The sequence below is a fragment of the Mycteria americana genome, chromosome 20 (genome assembly GCF_035582795.1).
Source record: "Mycteria americana isolate JAX WOST 10 ecotype Jacksonville Zoo and Gardens chromosome 20, USCA_MyAme_1.0, whole genome shotgun sequence".
NCBI classification, from domain to species: Eukaryota; Metazoa; Chordata; class Aves; order Ciconiiformes; family Ciconiidae; genus Mycteria; species Mycteria americana.
In genome coordinates this window covers 647,109-663,237 of record NC_134384.1, presented here as the reverse complement: position 1 = coordinate 663,237, position 16,129 = coordinate 647,109, and the positions used below count along the sequence as shown (strand labels likewise).

Below are 16,129 nucleotides of genomic sequence, written 5' to 3'. Positions count from 1 at the left end.
CTGCTTTGTTTCCTTACCTGTCCGCAATATTGTATTTCCTTTTGTGTTGCCTTCTGTGTCTGTGCTGCTCGTCGTCTGGGGATGTGGGGCTGGTGGATAGGAAAAGTCCTTTGACCAGGATGTGGTTCCTCCCTGGAGCCGGCGTTGCCTCTCGCGGTGAGCTGGCTTACGGCGCTGGCTGGAGCCCTGGGGCCAGGAGGGTCTGGAGGATGGCTGAGCCTCGGCGCGGCTCTTGACTAACTGGCGTGTTTGCGTCTGTTTTCCTCTTTCTTTACCACTTGCTGTTAAACTAAATCGGTACAGTAAATATCCAAATAATTCTTGGTTCTAGATACTTTTTATGGAAAAAAAGCAAGTGTTGCAATGTGGACTCAAATGTACACAGTGCAGCTGAATCTTTCTAATTTTTTTGCTGCTACTAGTGTTGCCCTAGAGAGAAAATAATATCTAATTACGTTATAATAATTGTACTTTTGGTAAAAAAAAAAAGGCCATTTTTGTTGGAATCTAATAGTTGAGCTTTGTTCTTAGAATGGAGTTGTGTCTATTTTTGTGATTTTGTGTGTGCTTAATCTGTAGGATAGGAATTGTTCAACTATTTGATTTACTAAATCACTTTTAGTTCACACACGTTTTTTTTTCTGAGTCCTCCAGGGTCCAAACACTTTCATTTATGGAACATTTTAGAGTGGGAACAATAATGAATCAAATTTTTTCAGTAAATTGGAAGTCTTCAATATCTATATCCTCCTGTAAATTTAAAGCTACTGCATTGTTTTGCATCAGCGTAGTGGTTCCTGCTTTATGTTGCAAATTCTCTGCCTGCATGACCATAAAAATAAATTATGAACAATCAGTTAGGACAGGAGATGTAATCAGTTAAAGCCTAATGAAGCTTATGCTTCACAGCAGGCTCATCTGCTAAAATATTACGTTGGCTGAATCGCTGCTGCAAATGGGTGGTTTCATAATTGCGTTTCAAGTTGGGTTGATAACACACTCTTTTATCTCGATGATACCTCATTAGAGCCGGTCTGCCCTCGGTCACTGCACATCCGTCGCGCAGACCTGTTCTCGAGGAGCAAGAAGGTTGAGGAGCCTGTCTCTGCGTTGGAACCCTGTTCGGATGAGGTGCGCCTGAACTCCTTGTGTCCCCGCCTGCCCGCTACTCTGGAGCGCGTCAAGCGCGTTTGGTCAGCTGCCACCCACGTTGGCGGACATCAGGCAACAACTAGCTGGAAGTTTAAACACTTGCTCGAACCTAGTGCTGAACACCAGGCGGAAGCTGTTGGGCCCCCAGATGCTTGGGAGCGAGCTTGGGCAGGCAGTGCTCGCCGCAGTTTCGCACCCCAAGTACCTGTCTTACCTTGCTTCTCCTGGAGCATAAGTAGCAAGAAGGAATATGTCAGCCTCAGCTGCCCGAGTTTGTTAGAAATTCAAATTAATACGCCAGACCACGGAAGTGAGTTCACCGTTGCTTCTGACAGCTCTTCAGTAGCTTTCAGCGGTGATGACTTACACCACTCCCACGACTGGCTTTGGAGTTCGTGAATCGGCACCTTCCATGCGATTGCGCCAGGGTAACTGCTCTGATCCGCCCGGCCGTGGAGCTGGGTTTCTGCAGCGAAGAGTTGCAATGGGCTGCGCTAGGGCTGCCTGGGCAATTTCAGTTCTTGCTTGTACTTTGCTAGGAAGCAATTGAATCTCAAAGGCTGAGCAGTTCCTCTTTGCTGGCATCTAGCTCTTCACGCTTGCTCTTCTCAGAGAAAGCACTATTTCATATTTAATTGAAAATCCTGGGTGCCATAACTGAAAATAAATCTTATTAAATGAATAGTGATGAAATAATAGGACATGCTGTGCAAGGGAAAAGATAAATTCCTTTCATTTTTAATATCACATGATGATTAACTTAACACATAGGGAAGTGTTCTTTCCTTATGTGATTACTTCAACAGCAGCATGCCGTCAAGATCATAAACACAAGCTTCCCTGCAAAACTAAGTTGTAACAAAATTGTAGTTCGAGTGAAACCAGTGAGATTCGTGGGTGTGTGACAGATAATGTGTGCTCGGTCTCTGCGGACAAGGTAGGAGCTTGCTAGTGTCTCCTGATGCGCTTTGCTGGTAGCTGACCCCTGTTCTGTAGGTGGCTGGGACGAGCCTCTTGGCTCTCTTTTGGCACTACGTCTGCATGTGAAAAGTATAAAATAAGTGATGGAAAAGTCACTTGACTGGTGTCTTCATACAGGTGGAAGTGAGAATTACCTTATTTTCTGAATTGGAAGATTTTTAAAGTATTTTGAACAATGTTGGTAGGTCTTGAATTATTTTTTTCTTGTTTTTAGCTTGCTGTGTAGTAACGCTGTGATTGGGGTACACTTACTGTAAAAGTGTATAGTGCACGTTTAGTACGTTCTCAGAGGCATTCTGGGGAAAATTTTAGATTTTGTAAGATTCCTTAAGGGTATAACTTAACCACAGTTGATACTAAGTGCTGTTTTGTAGGTTGTGTTTTGAGAGAAAGTCCCTTTCATATTTTATTTTTATGAAAATGGTGTGACTTAGGCAAGCTAAAAGTTGCAGTGCTGTTTATACCAGCACTTCAAAACGTCAGCATTGATATTTTTCTGTAACAAGCTTGTTTTAGCTGAGAAACGTGTTGAAAGGTCTGAGTAACATAAACCTGTTTCCCTCCAGCCATGCTTGTGCAAAGAGGGTGTCTGTGAGAAACGCTCTGCAGCCCCCGTGCTGCTGCAGCCCGTGCGTGGTTCCCACGGGCACTGCCTGGGCTGTCTGCAGGGACGTCTCCTCCATTTCTCACCGGAGCACTGCGGTGCATGCTGGCGTGCCCCTGATCCTCAGCTGTTGTAGCAGGCTGAATAAAGCGTCTCTTGATGCAGAATTGCCATGTGAACTCTGCATGAGTCGGGCATTAACATTAGTCATGGCCAGTGCACATCTGGAGTTACAGGGATTTTGCTGACTGTCCATATTGCGCAGAGAGAACTGGGGGTTGTTGTTTTCCAAGTAAACTTTGAGATGTCTCTAATCAATACTGCTGTGACATGGCACATCTGTTAATTTGATGCAGAGGAGTGCTGACCTAGCACTTAGGTGCTGGTGGTTTTAAGTTCCTGGGAGTCCTTGGGAGTGCAGTGAGGCACAGCTGTGTGATCTGCAGCTGGAATTTACTGCTGAACTGCCTCTCTCTGGCGAAGCTCAAGCTATCCATTGGGAACGCCACAGCCTGCCTCTGGGAGTGTGGGGATTTCCCGAGCTGCTTGAAAAGCCAGTTCGAGAAGCTCCGATTCCTTCGTAAAATCTACATGATGACTCCGTTCCTCGGAGCAGGAATTGCTCCTTGGCCTGTGTTCCCAGTGCTCAGTGGGGTCCCTGGCCTGGCTGGAGCTCAGGGGTCCTCCAGTAAGTGGGGCTTGAGGAGCCCAACAGTGCTGCGTGCCCAGAGAGCCCATCGATGACGTTTCCGCATGGGCCAGCGTGTGGGAATGAACCGCACTGTTAGGAGAACTGTTGTGCTTGAAAGCGATGCGAAGCAGGGATGTTTGGGATGGGTACCATATTTGCGAGCCCAGTTTGCTGTTGTGTAAACTTGGTGTATGGTCCAGCTACGACGGACCTTGCGCTGCCACTTGCGGACACAGCTGAAGGATGCCTTTGCTGTGAACGTTTTCTGTTGCCCGTGTTGTATGGTCACCCAGGAGCTCTGTTCTGTTCCAGGAGAACAGACACACAGCATCTTTGTGAATATAGTGTCTTTGTCAGGCTCCTGCTCTGCCAAACTCCAGACTGAAATAGGTTAGTGGGCCTAGAAATTATGCAGAGTGTAATTGCATGTCTTGCTTCCTATGGAAAGCAGTCTAAAAATAAATCTGTCTATGATTTGCATAAGTTCTATTCTAATCAGAACACTGGGGGGTGGAAGGTCTTGGCATGTGAACATATACCCTTATGCTGGGAAAACAGTGCCAAGTCCCAAACAGATTAAATCGCTTGTGTAACACAGCGCAGCTGCAAGGACGTTTTTCTTTGGGGATGTGACTGAAATGTGTCATTCTATAGAACTGCACGCTGCTTAAGCAATAAGATATGGTATGTTATACGTACGTCAGTGTCTGAAATGTGATGCTATGTTAGGACAAACACGCGGGCAAACAATTTTTGCCAAACACTACAATAGGTTAAGCTGCAAGTGCCTTGTGTGGAATCCCTTGTGAAACAATCCCTATTGAAACAATACTTATTAAATGTCGGTAACTTTGAATTTGCACATTAGCTCCAGATTATCAAAGGGAAGCATTAATATTAGAACAGTTTTGGGACTCAAGTAACATTTTGTTCAGTTGTATATGTTAATTGTGCTTTCTGGAGCAAATTGGTTTGTTTGCTGTCTCAGTAAATCATTTTCTCTAGTGTGAATAAACTAAAACCTCACATTGTAAATTTAAGGGAACGAATGGAAGATTGTTTATAAATCAGGAAAACCAAGCCATAGTTACCCTGAGGAAAATCACCTCTATTGTTAAGGTTACTAATCTTTGTTTTGGAGTGTTCTGGTTCTGTGTCTGCTCAATTAAGAGCAGACTAAATGATTTATGTATTATTATAACCTATGACAGCTACAGAGGGCTCTGATTTCATGGCTCCAGTGTCTGTATTTAACTTTACAGCATGAGTGTTCCAGTGACAGATACTACTCATGCCAGACAGTCTCTGTAGGTGTCGTGAGTTGCAGTGATTAGCACTCAGCAAGGGATTGAGTGCGTAATTAGGAAGCCTTAATAAAGTAGTCAGTGCTATTAAAACAACCCTGTATTTTTAATTATTTGAACATGTTTGCTTATTACAAATTCTAATTGTTGTTTTGACCCTTTAGACTGTTGTAACACGCTCTTTTAACGTGTTTGAGCCCATTTGTGTGTCACTGTACAGGCTCCATCACCTGCATCGTGGTTCAATTAGGTCATGTTCTGTCCTGCTCAGTGTGTTTGTATTCATCTACTGTCATGATGTCAAAAACCTGTTGCCTCTCATGCTTTACACTTCTGTCTTACTTTGAGAGGCATAGTTAGATTTTGCAAATCTAAGTCTTGTTTTGTGAGGTGTTTCAAGCTCCCAGGCTGTGTTCAGTGAGCTTTCCAGATATCCCTGTAAATCCTTGTCTTTGTCTTAAATCTGGCAGTGGCAGAGGCTTACAGGGTGCAGTTTGTCTGGATTCTTGTTCTTCGTCATCAGTGCAAACACATCTTATTTGAGATGGAAATCATGTGCCACTTCAGCGGATGGAGTATTGTGGGGACTGCTACAAAGTGAGGAGGACAGGGATGAGCAGAACGGCAGCGGAGGTGAGGAGAAAGAGCAGCTACAGCCGGAGCCAGAGGGAAGGATGCCTTTCCCTGCTGACCTGCAAGGAGGACAGTTTCACCTGGTCTATCAACGGTGATGTCTCAAGGGTGACTTTCCGCACAGACACTCTTCACTGACTCTTCCCCCAGCCATCATAATAGGATCAAAGTACAAAATGCTGTCTGTAAGCTGAGAACAGAGCATATCTCTGCTTTTAGGTACGACTCCACGGTAATTAAAACCAAATTCTCTGCAGTGGGTCTTAGTTGTTTCAGAAAGTTGTAAAACATTCCACCTTTCCTGTGAATTAAGTAGGATACATGCTGCCTCCCAGTGAAGTGCGAGGAAGGGTCTTGAGAGAAGTAGAGAATTCAAATATCTCTTGAAAATAGAGCAAATCTTTATACATAGGCAAAAGATTGTTGATCTGTTCAGTGCTTTCTTCACTTCTCAAGGAAATACCAAATCAAAGAGAGGAGAGGAAAGTCTCCATATATAATATAAAAGCTCAAACTATTGTCTTGTGGAAAATTCTTCTGCATTTTTCTTCCCCACTATTAAGTTGAAGGAAATGGTTATTTTGCATTTTATTTGAAACCCATTCATTATTTTAACTCATTTGAGTTCTATCTCCTTCAGTGTCTGATCTTATATCAGAAACAGCTGTACAGTTCTTGTGCCCTGCCATTCTCCTATTTAATAATGGTACATTAAAATACTTGGCATTGTTGGAGAAAACCCTACCCATTGGTAATTCTCCTGACTGTACTTCCATGGTTAATGGATTTTTGTGTGCGTGCAATGTGTTACTATAATCATATCAGATATTAGTATACTTGAAGCTGGCATCTGAAAGTTTCAACTTCACTCGAAGGATTTTGATTTAAAAAATCCTTAAGGTTGTAGGCAGAAAATATATTGGGCTATGAAAGCTTTTTTGCTACCAATGCAACACACAAAACCAACTTAAAATGACGTCTGCTGTCATTCCACAGAAATCGTGCATAGGCTGAGAAAGTCTACAAATATAAGGAGATACAGAAAAGAAAAAGTAGCATTCAGTGAAAAATAATGAACTGACTGTGTGGTCCACCAGTAACTGCCAACATTTCTCATAATCTCTCAGTGTACTAATATTTTCGGTTTTTTACATGTATATTTCGTTTCATGTTAACCCCACTAAATGTATATATTTTATTTTCCTGAAGAGATAAAAGCCTCTTCACAAAATTGTCCTAGGCTGTAGTGAAGGATAGTCTTGTAACTGAAATAGCATTGCTGCAAAATGCTACTTGTTTTTGAGGCCGGTAGAGCCTTTATCTGTTGTTGTCCTACATACGGGTTTCCAAATGCAGCTGGTCTTAATTTACAACTTTTTCTGTGATTCCGAAGTGGTGTGTGTGGCCGTCCTGCCGTGCGTGGGCCGGCCGCAGGTGTCCTTGCGGAGACGTGGCAGCGTCCGAGGAGCGGATTGGAGGGAAGGGGCAGCCCGTCTGCCGGGAGCTCTCGGCTTGTGCTTCTTGAGCCCCAGCAGTCCAGGGCTTGGCACTTGAGCTTTACTGATGCTGTCCTTGTTCAGTGTGTTCTGGCACGTGAGCAAAATGCTCTTGCTTTTAGGTGGTTTAAAGAAAAGCCATATTTGTTGTGGTTTGTGGTTAGATGGGAGCTGCCCTCCCTGGGTGCAGGGGAGCGTCCCCCCCACCCTGCCCATAGACGCTTCGTGCTCTGGAGCGGGGGGTGATGAGCTCGGGGTAGGTGGTAGAAGGTGGTGCTTGTCTGTTAAAAACCTCTTGATTGCACAGGGCTGGATCCTTATTCTTCACTTCCAAGATTCAGCCAACTATGATGCATCTATTTGCAAACGGAGGCAATTGTTGGTTGGGTAACAAGTGTTATTTTCATATACTAACCAAATGGCACTGAAAGACTCCATCGAAACGCCATCTATGTTCTGCCAATATTTTCTTTCTTCTTTCTTTTGCACTAACCAATAGTGTGGTGGGGTTTTTTTGGTTGGTTTGGTTTTGGTTTGGTTTGGTTTTTTTATGGTAGATGAGGAGCCCAGCCATGGATGTTCACAATCTAGAGGCTTCTATTACAGTTGACTTTGCTGTTTCTATGCTGCCAAAAATAAAAACCTGGAGGATTGCATACAGGCTCCCACTGTTTACTTGTCATCTCTTGTCCTTCTCAGCTCCCAGTGTTTTTCAGAATAAACAATGCATTACTTGCCAATGCTTTTTGTATTTCTTAAAGATTGTTTGGGGGTATGCCTTCCAAAGCATATTTTAGTTATCTTCAAAACTTGAAATGCTTTAATGATCAAGTTCATAAGCAAACACAAAGCCAAATTATTTTTGCATAGGTTTACCAACAATGGGCTGGTTTGTTGGTAGAACATTTGCAGCCCTATAAGATTTCAAGGGAACAGTACAACACAGTATGCTGTGATGTTCAAGAATGAGGATTGAGAAACTTTGTCTCCCTGAATCAGTCACCACCTTGACTGAAGATCTTAAGGCATCATCCTGTAAAGGCTTGTGTTGATTGCCCCTTTTGATCATGTTTAGTGATGAGCAATCTCCTAAATCTGTAGGCTTAAAAAGTCAAAACTCGTAGTTACAAATTACAGTCAGAAAACACCAGTATTACTAACAAAAATAAGATCGCCAAAGTGAAGTGGGATGTACATACTCTAAGGAGGTTTGTGGAAACCTTATTTCTCAAATCTGGAGAAACAGTTTTTCATTTACTTCAGAAATACTGTAAAACAAACTTTTAGTATTTGAATGCTATGGTAAATGATTGATTAATACTGTAAGGCTTCTCTCTACCATAATTTCTGTAAATATGAATATATTACCAAGAATTTATTGGACAACATATAACAAACTACAATGGAACAAGCCTTTCAAAGTAAACCTTTCTAATATTTTTCATCTTTCAACTAGTAAATGAGTCTGGTTTAGTGGATAATTGTGACTATGAAGTGCCATGAGATTTTTTTTTTTTCTGTACAATAGAACCCTATGTAAATTCTTCTATGAATTGTTCTGCATCTATCATGTTAATCTAATTAGATTAATCTGACATACCCTTTACTTTTTCTGAATTTGGAGAGTATCTTTAATGACACAGCCATAGTTCAGCTACATGAAAGATCCTTAATTCAATTTTCTTTAAAAAAGATTGACACTACTAACATTTAGCTGTTCAACAACCTTTATTTCACAGCATGGCAATCAGCAAATGCTCTGCACTGTGATTTCTCTTCAGTACAAAGAAACAAGATTTGCTATTGTAGTTAAAAGTTTACGGATTAGTTGTGTTACTTGGAGGGATTAAATTCCTTCCTCTGCTGCTCGGGCAGGCCCTGCCGCTTGTCGGTGAGGTCTCCAGTCACGCTTCCTTCATTCTGTGCCGATGATCTGGGACTTCCCACCCGTACTGGTTGGTCTTGTGTCGTTACTCTATGCCTTGCAGTATTTGGTAGGGATTTGTAAAATCAGTCTCATAAATGTAGCTATTTGCATAGTTCTTCAATATTTATTAGATGTCCAGCTCTTGGATGTATTGCACAGGAAAATGGTGGGCAGGACAGCTTGAGAGAACGCAGAACAGGTCAGGTTTGCCTGCAAAAACCTACCCCGAGTCTGAATCTCTTCTGAATCTGTCTCCGTAGGACACCGGCATGCAGGAGGGTAATGATTTTCATATGGCTAGTGTTTCCTAAATACCTTTATGTGATGCAATTAAAAAGCATGGTGAAATAAAGCAAATAGATGGCAATCTCCTCCAAGCTTTTGGAAAGCTGGGATGTGCTCGGCAGGGCTGCATACAAAAGCTCATCTCAAAGGAAGAACGATGTAAAGGACTTCTCTTGAATTGTCCTTTGCCTGAAAGTTTTGATAATTTCTCGAATACTCTTTTTTGTCTTTGTTGTAACATGTTTTCTCCAGATGCTGGAATAACTTCCAGAACTGTGTAATGAGACCGATTTTTATTTTCTGCACACAGACGCCGTGCGAGGCCACATCTCTCCCCCTCTCCGCGTTCGCCCTGCTTGCTCCCAAGCCTCTTGCTCATCCGTGTACGTTCATCACCTAAACCAGGGCTGTCTCTGCTGTTCCACAGTCGTGTCGCAGCTGATGCTAACCCTGTGCCAGTGGCTCCAGTCCGCAGAGTTTCATGTTGTCTGCGTTTTTCTGGGGGACACTTGTGTAGTTTGCCGAGTGCAGCATGGCTTAATAAAAATATCTTTGCTGTCCCTGTCTTCAGTCACATTATTCTCTGCAGACATTTAGTAGAGGGAAATTCACACAGCCCAGCAGGCTTTAGTGAGATTCTGTTAATCTTGGTGAATATTTGAAAGCTTTTGTGAGACCTCTTACTGAGGAATTTGAAATATATTTTAAAAATATTTTCTCCCTACAGCATTATTCTGAATCATAATACCTCCTTTGATACCAATCTGTATTCTCAAATAGTCCAGTTCAGTTTTAGCTGTGCTCATCAGCTTCTCATCCTCAGGACTTTCCCTTCCCTCACCAAACAACTTTCCCAAGTCATTCCCCAGTTCTCCCTCTGCTGATAATGGCGTCAGTGATTTCAGAAGAGGTTGGTTCTTGTTGTCTGTTGGTCTGCTCTCAACCCGAAGCTCTACAAATGATCCTGGGTTGAGGGAGAAGGTGAGAAATCTTGTCAGTATGGCCAGAACAGATTAAAATATGTTTTTGCTCTTTTTTCGTGTCCTTTAATAATCTAAGGGGTTTTTTTATTTTGTCTTTGTAAAATGCATCATTTGCATTTCACATCCAAAAATAAGCTGCTAATGTATTTGGCTCTTCTCCCACGCTTGTTCTGGGAAATCAAGTTTCATTCTTTACCTTGTCTGTTCTGTTCATTGTCAGGGGAAAATCTGTGTCTTGTGACAGATTCCTGTTTTCAGACAAATGTCGCTACCTACCAGTGATAGAGCAAATCAAGATGCCCTTATGGTATCCGAGCCAGAGACCTGCCCGCTATGGCCCTTTGGAGAATCTCCGCTGAATTAGTCAATGGTTGGCCTTTTCTGATGTCAGATCTGGCAATCAAAAGACGTGATTAATTTCGACTTTGGGAGCAGAGCAGTGTGGACCTACTGCTGTTTGAGTCGCATTAAAAGGCAGATGAGCAGATGTGTACATGTCACATTCCTGAGATGACTATCTGCTTTTGGTCCTTTGAACATCTTTGCAGTGACTTAACTCCAGAGCAGCTTGTACTCACAGATGGCGCATAGGTGCTTACTGAGTCCTGAGAACTGAACACGGCGATTTTCTTACTCCTTGTCTCTTAGAAGGTAATGCTTCACCTGACGCTGGGCTTGATTGCTCTCTGAAGAAGCAGCAGTTACGTAGTGCATAAGCAGAAACCACCTTGAGTGGAGCTCAGCCCGTAACAGGACCGGGATCTCTGTTCCCAGACGGATCGCTGGCCCAGATGTGGCCGTCGTCTCAACTTCCTTACTGGCCTGAATTTTCCGAGGGAGCTCCTCTCTGTAAGGGGCAGAGTCCCAACTTAGGTTCTTGCACCCATGACCTGGAAGAGGGACAGGGAGGTGTTGAGTGGGAGCGTGTCCGCGGAGCCCTCGGTGGGTCGTAGCGCTGGGGCACGAGCTGCCGAGCAGTGCTGTCAGTCTCAGCCTTCCTCCTCGGCGGTCTCGGGGCCGCTGGCCCCTCTTCTTCCGTGTAAGGAGAAGCAGACTTTTGCACAGTAATCCATCGACGTTTCTGCCCCCCAAGCTGAGCAAAATGACACCTGCTGACTGGATCAGACATTCTCAAAATGTTGCTGTCTCTTTCTAATGTGATTGCAATAATTTGAACCTCCCACGTGTTTCTCGTCCTGAGGACGTAGGTGTGCGTGTGCTGGTGGGCAGCATTGCAGAGCGAGTGCTGAAGGCTGTGTTACTGCTGGGCTTTTCCATCTTCTCCATGTTCTGTGAACACGGTGATTCTCCTGCATGCTTTTAGAAATCATTTATTGTGTTCAGTGAATGCATGTGTTCGCATCTGTAACTTGTATTAAATTATCATATGTGAGTAGTTGCTGAGGAATATCATAAAGTTAATGTGTTGCACACTAATTACAACTCTGGTTTCCTAATGCAACGTATCTGCTTTGTGTAGCTGGACGTTTCTTTAAATGGCTTTTGCTTTGTCATGTCAAAGATTGCTTAATCTTACTTTATGTATCGGTAGCCTAGTTTTAATTAAACATTAACTGTTTTCCACTTGTTCAACCCTGATAATTCCTATTTTAGTTAGCTGCTTCTGAACAAAGCCATTTAGCTGTTTTATTAGACCTTAATGTGTGTTTCACGTGGAATTTTCATATTCTGGGTTGCCTTTTGCAGTCACAGCTTATGTAACACATCCCGCAGCCGAGTGTAACCTTGGCCGGTATGGAATTCTGTTTGCGTTTGTGAAATTCTGAATTTACACTACGAAATTCTGTTTACGTTTCTCCTCTGCTTTTCCCATGAGAAGCCGGATTGCGGAGCGGTACCAGTCGCGCCTTTCTCGCCCTTTCACGCCTCAAGCCCTGCGGCCAGGCTCGGAGGCAGGCCCCGGGGGCGGGCAGCGGCCGGCGGAGAGGCGGGAGTTCCTTCGCGCTCCCCGAGCAGGCCTGCGCCGCTGCGCTCCCGCCGCGGGCCCGGCCTGGCCGCGGGGCTCGCTCCGTCCCGTCCCGTCCCGTCCCGTCCCGCGGGCGGGCCCTGCCCGAGGCCGCCTCCCGGCAGCTCCGCTCGCGGCGGGCCCCGCGGGGCGGGCGGCCCGGCCCCGCAGCCGGGAGGTGGCGGCAGACTGCCGCGGGAGCGGCCCTGCCCCGCCGCCGCCTGGGCGCGGGCCCGCGAGCAGGCCTCGGGGCGCGGGGCCTGCGGGGGCGCGGGGCTCCGGGGCGGGCGGCCGGCGGGGCCCGTTCCCCCCGGCCGGGGACACCCGGCTGCCGCCCTGCCTGCCGTGGGCTCGTGGGGTTCTTTGCCCTTCAGCTCGGCAGTGGGACCCTCCGGGGCTGCAGTCGGGCGTTTTCAAAGGGTACTCCGAGAACGGGGAAATGCGGTTCCGTTTTCACGTCTCTTCCCTTAAAATACGTGTTTGTGCTAAATGCTACAGGGAAAGGGTAAGCCTAGCAATGAATTATATAGTTTAATAGGAAAGTAGTATGCTTTTAGTAAACTCCTACTTTGCAAAATTGCTTTTATAATTAACAGTAGAGCATTTTTCCAGAAGTTTGAGAGAAAACGCCATGAACTCATTCATTGGTCCATCAGCATTGCAGCTCCTTATTAACGTATAGATGCCACTGTAGGAGGTGTTGGCATGGAAACTTCAGAGTATAGCTCCCCGCGTAGTGCAGTGAATACGATGTGCCACACCTCGAGAAAGTTGTCACCTATGTCTGTCTGCATAAAGTTTGCATCAAAACGACACGGAGGATTTCCACGTGGTCTTCAGAGTGATCTGCGGGGGATGTCGCAGACATTCCATGGACCAGCAGCGTTAGCCAGATGTCCTTGTGACGTTATTTTGCTGTGACTTACTCTTGGGCAGCAACAGAAAATCTTCACAGATTGAATGCTTAGAATTTATTTGCGTATTTAGAATTTGAGCTTTGCTCTTTCACCAACATTGCTGATATAGAAATGGACGACTTTGTGTTGAGTTCTAGCAGCCCCATGGCAATACTCATTGCAGGATGTATACTTTAGTGTTCCCATGACAGGTTAGATGTATAAATAGCTATCTTCATCCTGCTTAGGTACAGCAGCAAAGGCAGCTTTACTGTTGTGGTTTGTGGGGTGGCAAGAGAAATGCAAGCCACTGCCCGTGTTTTTTGCAATGTCTCTGTCACTCATAGTTGCCTCTGTCCTTCACAGGACTCTATTTTGCTGCAGTGGTACTCATGCCTTTTTTTGTTCTGCAGTCACTTAGTTTTCCTTACTGAACTGCAGCGTGCATATCCTCATTTAAACAGTTGCTTTGTGGTTAATTGAAATTAAAACAGAGAACAAGATGCTTGTGCCTGTTCCTCTTGCAGAACCTGAATGGTATAAAGTACATTATTCCTCTTGACTGGTCCCTGTGTTGCATGTGTCATCCTCCAGAGACAGCTCAGCAGCACAGCAAACACCAACCCGACATTTATTAGGTCATTTCGGAGAGTCTGATAGATGAGGTTCTCCTAAAAGCCTGCATGAAACAACGTCAAGGAGTGCGTTCAGCTCCTGAAGGGGGAAATATCTGGCTTTTGCATAAGAACAAGCTCTGGAGGTTGCCTAAAGCATCCTTACTATTACTTTATTTTTCTGCTTTCTGATGCACACCATTCTCTATGTGACTTTCTGTCATTTTTTTCTCTGCCTGCTGTTTTGTTTGACTTTCTTCTGTTTTCCCCAGGCAATCCTTTCAATCTTCAAGTTAGTTGTCTTGGTCTCAGAGTATAGTCCAGTCTTGAAGGTTTTAATGTTCAGATTAACCCCTCAATGTCGGCACATCCTTAGTAGCAGCTTTGCTTTTACTTTTTTTTGGACTGAGTTGATATTTACTGAAGAGGGTTTATGAGCTTTTAAATTTTAAAACATGAAGAGGGTAAGATCAGTGAATAAATGAAGTCCTTTAATTCTACATCCAGTACAGCTTTTCACCTCGCCAAGTTTTTCTGACATGCAATGTTCTGAACGTAGCTAAGAGCCAGATTCATCTGCCTGAGAGAAATACGTGTGTATTGATCTGCTTAAGTGAAATATGCTTGTATTGTTACAGTGCAGCGCTATAGATCTGGCTTTGACAGGGAGATGGATGGACCATTTGAGTGGTAAAACATTTTTTAATGTTGAGAAACCATCTTGTCTACAAACAATAAAGTGATTTGTAGTAACAAATGGAAAATACTTTTCTTTCTGGAGATTACACCATTTGTTTTCATTTTCCATGACATGTTTTGCTCATTATGCTGCAGGAAGCGAATCCAAAGTTTTACAAAGAACAGCTCATAATGGCAAAATAGGGAATTGAGCTGGGGGCTCGCTGTCATAACAACAGAGAGCGTCGGACCCGGGGGAGCCGCAGAACTGCTGCAAGTTTTGTGTTTGGGAAGGAGTCGGGGGGACGGGGGATGCTGCTCACCCCACCCACGTCAGTGGGAATGACTGTACCGCTTGTATAACCCCTGGAAAGCCGTGAGGACTGTGGTGCAGTGTCCTCTCAGTGCTGTAGAATGCCTTTTGTGTTTCTGGACGTAATTTTAAAATAAATGACGGGGTTAAGGGGGGTGAGAAATGGGCTTCGTTTGGAGCGCAGGGCTGGCGTTAAGCCCTGGGTGTCCTGCCTGTGTTCCTGGGGGCATGTGCGTGGTGGGCTTTTTCTTTGTTTGCTGGGGGGCTTAGGGTGGTTTCTTTGTGTTCTGGTTAATTTATGGATAGCACAGACCTCTATGAAGAGAGGGCTGATAGGTAATCTTGGTTTCACTTTTAAATACTTTCCAGCATGCTGCTGTTTAGCTTGGAGGGAAAAGGGTGCAAACTGAAGTACGGTTTGCCGTAAATGAATGGTGGTAGCCAAGGTAATGTTTGAAAGACGTGTGTAAGGTGTGTATCTGCCCTTAACTTGGCAGAAAGGGAAGGCAAAGTATAAACTTGCCAAAACCAAAATGTGCAACTGACTTTGCAGCAGTGACATGCGGTTGGGAAAACTTGGTGAGTGGTGGTGGAAGGGTTTTTGGGCTTCGGTGGTTTTGGTTCATTGGGTTTTTTCCAAATTTGACATTTCATCTAAGTACAGTAATCTCGGTTTAAAGTATGGGTGAGCTTTGTATTAAGACTGATGTGGGTGTGTGCCCCATTTCATTCTTAGGCCTTTTGCGGTGGTCTCTTCAGCAGCAGGTCTCAGCAGGCTTCAGAGGCTCCTGTCAGAATCCCTCCTATGGCAGGTTTATGCATTTCGTAACCTGTCGCTGACCTAACTTAACAGGAGCAGTTGTGTGTTCTGGCTGTTGTTCCTGCTGTTGTGATGCACCAGCATGTGCCTGCTACTGGCCAGCTCCTAGGTTGGGTTTTGAAGACAAAGACTAAGAGTCTTTTTCCCTAAAGCCCTGAGTGTTCTGCTGTAGTATGTAACTTAAATTTATCAAGGTCACTGAACCCTTTTTAATGTGCTTTCTGGGAAGATGACAGGGTACAAAAGATTGTTTTGTACCCTTCTGTCAGAAGGATGAAGCAGTAATACAAGAGCTCAGTTATTTGTGTGCTGAAGGGGCCGTGGTTATCTAGCGATATGACAGATTCGCTAATGATACCTGACAGAAGTATTGCAAAGGAATAATTGTAAAAAAACCCCTCTTCTATCATGCAATGTTTTTAAAAAGAAAATACTTTCTTTTTATGGTAGCAAGAATGTAGGTTCCCATGTGACAAAATACCAAGTTCAGGTGCCTAACCAGTAGGTATAAATTGAATAGAAAATATTATCGCTATATTTTGAAGCAGTTTGCTGTCTGTAGAGACTTTTGATTTTGGTAATAGATTTTGTATTAGAATACTTCTTAATTTCAGAACAATTCCAGAATATTGTCACTGTCTTGCTTGGGAGTTACTGAGGTTGGATGGTTGTTGCTCAGTTATGCTTAAAGTCACCGTGCCAATTTACACCAGCAGAGAGTCAGGCTTCAGTAGCATAGAAGGGCTTTTCCATTCAGGTTGTTGCATTGAAAGCAGCCCAACTCTT

General features: G+C 44.3%; 1 protein-coding gene across 5 annotated transcripts in view; it reads left to right on the top strand.

Annotated features, from left to right (window-relative positions):
- Positions 1-16,129, top strand: part of MAGI3 (membrane associated guanylate kinase, WW and PDZ domain containing 3) — a 75,856-nt gene that overhangs the window by 22,507 nt on the left and 37,220 nt on the right. The gene's annotated exons all lie outside the window — the stretch shown is intronic.